Source organism: Haliaeetus leucocephalus, unplaced genomic scaffold, assembly GCF_000737465.1.
Source record: "Haliaeetus leucocephalus isolate CR32 unplaced genomic scaffold, Haliaeetus_leucocephalus-4.0 Scaffold636, whole genome shotgun sequence".
Lineage (NCBI taxonomy): Eukaryota > Metazoa > Chordata > Aves > Accipitriformes > Accipitridae > Haliaeetus > Haliaeetus leucocephalus.
In genome coordinates, this window is record NW_010973072.1 from 4,512,565 (window position 1) to 4,520,729 (window position 8,165).

Sequence of the window (8,165 nt, forward strand, 5' to 3'; positions counted from 1 at the left end):
CACATTTCTGGCATCATGTCAGGCACTGGGAGAGCCAGAGCTGAGACAGTTATAGGTGGAGCTGTCTGAGATAGCTGCAAGTACAAGTTTCACAGACTTCTCTCAGAACATTGCCTGCAGGGCAGAGATGTGATATGAGGGGATGAATACACTCCTCTTTTTGTTTCATGTTTGTAATAACATGATTGTTTTTATTTCTGAAGCTGAGCTTTTAAAACAATGCCACTCTTCCTCTTGCAGTACCTTAACCACATCGTAGTGTATGAAGTGCCTAGACGTTTAGCCTGAGCCCTACTATATCAGATGCCTGTTCAATAAATGCTTTTCTTCTTGCATGCTAAAGCAAAGGACCAAACCAGGATGCACAGGCCACAAGGAGCATCGTGCAGGGGTTGTTGCAGAATGCCTGTGATTGAGGCAATAGGCAGTATATGGGATGGCTCTTGTGACCGTAAAATGGTGAAGTTTGGTTCAGTGCGTCAGTCTGTGCTGCTCAGTAGCCCGCAGTGTCACTGTAGCTCCCTGCTCTTGCTGTGCCAGCTCCACTTTGTTGTGAAGTAACTGTGATGGGCTTTTAGACTCTGGAGAGTAGGGACACACTGACGCTCATTATGCCACCACTTTCCTGACCATGCTTTGCTTGTTGCCCAATGACCTAGAGATTATTTTCACATCCATCTTTTGTTTGTTTAAAGCCTGGTTTTCTTGTGCTGAATTTTCTTATGAATGTTTGTTTCACAACATTAAGAAATTTCCCACCAGAAGACCACCTCTGCCTTGTTTATTTAGACATACTTCCCTTCAATTTTTTCCACTTTAAAAATTCTGTTCAATATTGGAGGCTTTGGTGATGATAGTCATACAACAGTAAATGCCTTTAAAAAAAACCCAACCAACCAAACAAAAAAAACCCAAACCAAAATACCCCACCACCACACCCCACGAACAACTGATTGGGAGTCTCATTTGTATAGCATAGAGCTGCCGTATATTAAAAACACCAGATCAGCATGGGTATTCTATATAAGCTTGAATTTCTTTGCATTGGCAACCAGTGAAGGACTGCCTTGGTGTTTATAAATACTGAGAGAAAATGCAAACAAAACTTCAAATCACTGTGTTGTCACCCCAACTCATTTGTCTAATATAGATACAGAAATGTTATCTGTGTTTTTAAAAATAAAAATGTAAGAGATCAAAGGACATCATAGGAAGACTGGATAAACATTTATGGATTCCAGTTGAAAAATAACTAGAGCTATAAAGTCCAAATAGTTAGGAGGATCTTTCCTTCACCAAATAATACTTGGACTAGTCTGACCTGTATCTTATTCTCCTGACTAAGTTTTAATAGAAGGTTTGTTTTATAGCATGGTTTTGAGCAGGCCTGAGGCCAGAAAATGTATCTGAACTAGTAATACACATAATAAGGAACCAGCAGTTAGTTTATGACTTGAGGAGAGCAAGCGTGTTCTTACATGATATGGGATCATAATTCAGTAATACTGAAATTTCTACCATTCTTTAATACTTCAAAGCAATTTACATTGGAAGAAAGATTTGCTGGTTTACATGCCCTAGAAATTTAAATTCTTTATTGCACAGTAAAGCATTATTTAGGTATTTGCTATTGGTTATTTATTTTTTATTGCTGGAATAGGTTGTGCCTTTACTGTAAGAATTTAATCCCTTGGTTTAAAAAAGAAGCTTGTAATCTACTTGGGATGGGTTTCCTTCTTAAAAGAATTTGGGGGTGGGGGGGAAGAAGTGCAGAAATAAGATGAAAATTTCATGGTAGTTTGTAAACTAGTGCTTTGGTGTCGAAATCCAGGTCCAAAGCATCTGCTTTTGCTTTTGTTTGTCACTGGTATATCTACTTCTTCTATTTTGCAATTCCCCTGTTTTCATGAACCTCTTGTACAGAATGCGTTGTCCTGTATGCTTTCTCTCACTGCAGTGAAAGAAAATGAGCCAAAACCATTGTGTGTAATGACAAGCATGTATCATAGCTTCTTGTGGGTTAAAAACTCAAATCATCTAACAGAAAATTCTCTTACCAGGATTCAAGGAGACAGAAATTTGAAATCTCATGTCTGCTGAACATAGTTTAGATGCATGCACTTTGCCATTATTTCCAAAATCTATCACGAGTTGTGTTGTATTAGGAAAATGCATGATCATAATGCTTTACATTCATGCCTGTAATTCCTGGGGGGAAAAAAAGATCCCAGAAAATCGTTTTTGGTCTGTAGATCTGTTGTATTGACCATCCTACTCTGGGGCTCACACTGTCTGCAGTCATTAACTGTTCCAGGGTACTCACTGATTCTGACCATTTTTGTGTGTGAGTATTGTTATAATGTGTTTTGATTTAATGATAATGATATCATGTCTATGCAGAATGAAAAGTATAGATCTCTTGGGGCTCCTATGTGTTACTGCTGTACAAAAGTAAGCTTTGATCATGTTCTGAAGCAAAAGTAGTAGCATAGATTGAGGATGTGTGAGAGTTCAGATTGTGTCTAGATTCAAATTCAAGTGGCCCAAGGACATTGGTTTGAAATGGTTGGACTTGATATGGTTTCAGAAATGGGTCTTCTGAGAGATTATTATTTTTCCAAGTAGCTAATACTTAGTTCCTCCATACTAGGGAATAAGCAATGTCTTCTGGTTAAAAATCTCCAAGCTGACACATGGGATGAAGAAGATTTTAGAAGATGGTTTCTTTAGGGAGAAGGGTGGGTGCTCCACTTCAGTATCAACCTACAGTTTTCCTTCCTGTCTTCTAACAATGATGAATAATAGATGTGTAGTTTTGACAACAGTGAGTGAAGCAAAACAGGCTTGGAGGTCAGTTGTGCTGAATTGCTGGAAGGTACAGTATATACGCTGAAGAAGAGCATGGAGAAGCTCCAGTCACACTGCTCCACCAATAAAAAAGAAAAACTGATCTGAAAAGGAGAGCATGAAAGGGGAGGGGTCCCCAAGTTCTTCTAACTTAATGAAACCCACCTCAGTTCTCGTGGGGAAAAGGAGAGAGTTAGTATCTAAGGAACAGACTTAAATAATGTCTGGAGCTCTTTTTCTGTAGCACTACCATCAGGAGTGGGTTAACTTCTCCTTATTTTTAATTTCAGAGGTTTCACATGAGCTATCCAGGTTGTGGAATTTTTTATTTCCTTCTTTCAACAAATAGTCGGATCACAACCCTGGACGTCAGGAGAGCAGATTTCGGCTTGTTCAGGGATCCCATGGGATATCATCCTGGAGAGAAGAGGGGTCACTGAGATCTTACTGATTTTTCAAGGATGACCTTCTCTAAGCTTGAGAATGGCCTATTAAAATGGGTGGGAAATAAACCAAAGGTAGCAGGAGGCCCACACAGAGAAACAAAGAGCTGCTGACAAAGCTCAGGCATGAAAAAGATGCACACAAAGGCAGAAGCAGTGTCAGGTCACCCAGGAGGTGTATAGAGACACTGTCCAAGCATGAGAAGATGGTCAGGAAAGCCAAAATCTCGCAAGAGACATGAAGAGCTACAAGAAGGGCATCTACAAATTTATTGGCAACAAAAGGAAGACTAGGGAAAATGTGGGCCCGCTAGATGAGTGGGGCAGGGGATTCAGTGACAGCAATATGGAGGAGGCCGAGATACTCAATGCCTTCATCACCCTTAGTCTTTACTGGTAAGATATGTCCTCAGAAATCCCGGGTCCTTGAGACCAGTGGGAAAGTCTGAAGCAAGGAAGACTTACGCTTGGTAGAGGAGGATCAGGTTAAAATACAGGGAATTCTATTTAAACATGAGAAAAAACTTTTTTACTGTGGGGCTTATCAAACACTGGAACAGGCTACTCAGAGAGGTTGTGGAGTCTCCATCCCTGGTAATATTCAAAACCTGACTGAACATGGCACTGAGCAATGTACTCTGGTTGACTCTGCTCTGAGCAAGGGGATGGTTGAACTAGATCTGCAGAGGTCCTTTCCAATGTCAACTGTTCTGTGATTCTGTGAAATCAGTGTTACTGAAGCAGATGCAGAGTGAAGACCTGAAGGTTTGACTCCAACTTCATATCTTCAGATTAAATGTTGCAGAAGTCTAAGTGCATAACCTTACCCAAGACAGTAGTTACTTATCAAACTGTTGGCATATATTCTTCATTTGATTTGGCATTTCTTATTACGTCAGTGGGCCTGCATGTGCCGTAAGTAAATACAGCACTGGACGTTCCTTGACTTTTGGTAAAAATGCAAATGCCAAAATGCACCACTAGGAAGGGGGGAGGGGGAGGAAGCAGGTGTTGAGAGGTGCCTCCCATGCTATCCCCCTTAATAAAATTAAAATACAGTAATATTATGAAAAAGTGCAATCGTGCAATTATTACCAAACTGTAATGGTATTTAAATGCAAATTCCCAAACTCGGCACTCTCTTGTCTCCATAGTAATATTCCTTGTCTTGTGTTATTCACACCTTAATATCCTGTGCTGAAAGCACATGCCAGGTCTTACCCATGTAAGTAGGTATACTGAAAAGACTTGTCATATGAGCACCATCACCTATATTGACTGGGACACCATCTGTAAATTCTGTGTGGCAAGGCATTTAATCTGCACATGGCAAAATCTGCTTCCTTGCTGTGATTTTAAATTTAAAAAAAAAAAAGAGGAATAAACGAGTAAACTACTGGTAGATTTGGGTAAAATAAGCTACCCTCACTATAAGTAGTAACCTTGTGGCACGGAGCTGGGTTATCATTAGTGAAGATACTTAGATCCATTGTTTTCTTATTCTGTTTGAAGGTTGAGTCAATAAATTTTTATGAGCTATAGTTTAGATAATGTTAGGAAATAGCCTGTCTGGAACTAAAATTATCTCATTGTTTGAAACAGGCAGGGACAGGTTTTGGTCTTTTCTGCATTAGTCTGCTATAAAACAGATCTTATCTTTCAAGTATTATGGAACTGAATGTTAAATTTCTGGTTTTATACATGGAAATACAGTAGATCTGGCTTCTTCATATCTGTGGCTTCATGTGAGTACAATAATTAATGATCTAGCTCATAAGAAGAGAGATCTACGGAAAAAAGCTGAAAGAATGTTTATACTCTGTTGGGTTATTTGTTTGGATTGGTTTTGGGGGTTTTTTTTATGAGATACTCAGGTTTATCTGGGCCAGTATCTTTATGATCGTTAGAAATATGTTTCCTTTGACGTATTCCCATCACAACTGGGATTAACTGCATTCTGGAGGCTGAGCATAAATTCATTTATGCAGTAAATCAGTGGCAGAACAAGACTACAATTCAGGTTTTCTGCATTATCCATCTACCTTGACTTCTAAGAAGCAAATGGTGACTTATTTCTAGCCTTTTTGGATTTATATAGGTGTATAGCCTAAGTCCATGGAAGTTTCCTCCTTTTCAAGAGCCTGAAGAAAACTTTACTTTTTAAAAGAGGATGTACACTATCAGCAAACTAAAATGTACTGTATGTATGGATACCACTAATGAAAGACAACAGCACTTTCTTCACTGAGTGTTTTTTTTTCCACTAGTATAATATACTTACTATCTTCTGGTCAGTTATAGTTGAGAAAGAAGATGATTTTCGTACAGTGTTATTTTGCAGTACTCAGTAGTAGCTGAATCTCAGGGAATTACTGTTCTCATGTGAAATGATGCTCTCAAAGAACAGTACTAACTGTCATAGATCCATGGTTTTAGGCGGTCACTCTTAGTAGGAGTTCACACTCTGTGTTCAAACAAGTTCAGTGTTGTTTGCACTGACAATATACCAAGTGAGTACTCCACCCAAAAGCAGAGCCAAGGTCTTGGAGAGAACACTGCTGAACAAAGGCACAGTCAGGAAGGAGCTGGAATTTGTGATGTTCAGAACTATTGTTCCATCCCAAAGCCCCCAAATTTTCAAATTCAGGGCTTTGATTCAGGCTGACTTTTCACTGATATTGATTGTTTTCAGACAAAGATTTTTTTTTTTCCTTTTTTTTCTTCTTCTATCTAGAACTGTTAAAAGAATTCAGCTCTTAGAAGTGCCTCCCTTCTGCTATATATTTCTTAATTGAGTTCTTGGCATAAGGAAGGGAGAAACTATTTCTAGCTATTAGAGTAGCTGTGTGAACTGGGAAAGTCTCCAACCTCTAGAAGTATATTTAAAGGCTTCAAGAAGATCCAAATTTCCAAATAATTTTTACTCCTTTGCTTGGTCAGCTGTCAGTATTTGATAAATAGGGTGGGACTATTGTCAATATTTAACAGCTCAACACAAATATTATTCTTCATACATTGTAAAAACAGTATATGAAATGCAAATCAAGTGCTTTATTCTACGGTTTGCTAGTGACAGAAACAAGTGATAAAATCTCTCTTGCCTCCATACAAAGGCATAGAGAAGGAGGAAAAATGTTACCACTGGTAACAGTCTTCCCTGCTGAGAAACAAAACAGCGAGATTCCTCGCTCGTCCCACCTAAAGTCACGTCCCAAGGGGGGTTCTGTGATAGAAGGTTGTTGTGAAGTGTTTCTGAGTAAGAGACAGCAAGATATGACTATTAATTCAAACCAGATTACCAGTTAAATCTTCAGTAACAGAGCTCCTCCTATGTCCAGCAGCACATCACCAGGACCCCTTGAACTGCTCTGCAGTCATATATTGCAATACAGAACCAAATTATTTCTGGAACTTTCCCTATATTCAGAGAAATTCCTCCCCAAAAGCCACCATTTGGCATTAGCTTGCTGGATGGAGCAGCCTGCCCTCTCCATAGCCATGTGCAACATGACTATGGCATTATCCTCATTTAGAAAATCAAGATGCAGTGTAGTCAATGTGAGATGGGCTTAATGAGTATCAGAAGTAGGCCTGGATGTCACTTCTCAATCCTGTGTTCCAAAATGGTTTCCCGTGATTTTAAATCTTTAGAAACCTATCACTATGTAAATGGTTTGACGCAATAGCCAGGAGATACTACTTTTTTAACCAAAGGAGAGAAACTGAGTGTAAGATGGCTCAGCCACAACCACGCTCGGTGAAAACTGAGGTTAACTCACAAGGAAGTATCAGCACCGCTCAGCCCGGCGTGCCTCAGCAATGTTACTTTTGTTGGTAGCTAGATTAAGCCACCACCCACACAAAACAAAGGATAAGGAACAGAGCCAGTTTATTCAGGAGACTTTCAAATCTAGCATTGTTTCAGATATGGCTTTGGTCCAGCGTAAAATGTGTTTTGTGTGTTCTTGGAGCTGCCCTGTAGAGAGGAGCCTGAGGTAGCAGGAAACAGCTCGGTTATTAGAATTGTAGTTCGCCGGTTACTCTGTAAATGAGGGCGAGTAAACCCAGGAAGAAACACAAACAACAGTCAAACATTATTACTCCGTTTTGTCCAAAACAGTCAGACTGCTTTACCATTAGTTAAAACTAGTTCTTCCTCAAATCCTTTACCAGGATTACTGCACTGTTAACGTGTTTCAACTGTCATCCAGAAAGGTCAGATCTCAAGGCCCATTCCATCCTTCTCTCCACCACACAGAGCAGTGCTCCATTGACAACTAGAAAGCTGAGCAATCTTGACTTCCAGACTGGAGGACAACTTCAGCACACTTTAAGCACATCATGTTCCTATATGCTGGTTGCACTCCTACTTTGTCTTAACTTGCTCATTAGTCACAACAGAGCAATGGTATTGTCTTTGCTCATGAATTCCTTTGAGATCTAACAATAGTACATATTTATAAGTAGGTAAGACATTTCAGACTTAAGCAAATATCATATCAGTCACAAATAGTTCATATAAATAGAAATATTTTCTCCATACTTAATTGTATGAAAAATCAAATTAAAAAGAAAGAAAAAGAGGTAGGGATGGAAAGATTCCCTCTCAGTGAGTACAGGCTATATGTGTACCTGAAGTGGTTGCACTGAAATTGCCCTTCAGCTTCTATGAATCAAGTTTGTTCAACCTCCTGTAATTCCCAACACCAAATCTAGCATTACTAGACAGGATGAGATTGTAAGGATGGGGTAAGCATTTAAACTGGACTTTTCCAGATAAAGACTGCAACACAGATGGCACGTTATCCTGAATGGTTAAATCCTGTATTGTACTAATTCTGTTGAGAAGTACCGTATTTCAGTCCAGCGTTTTCT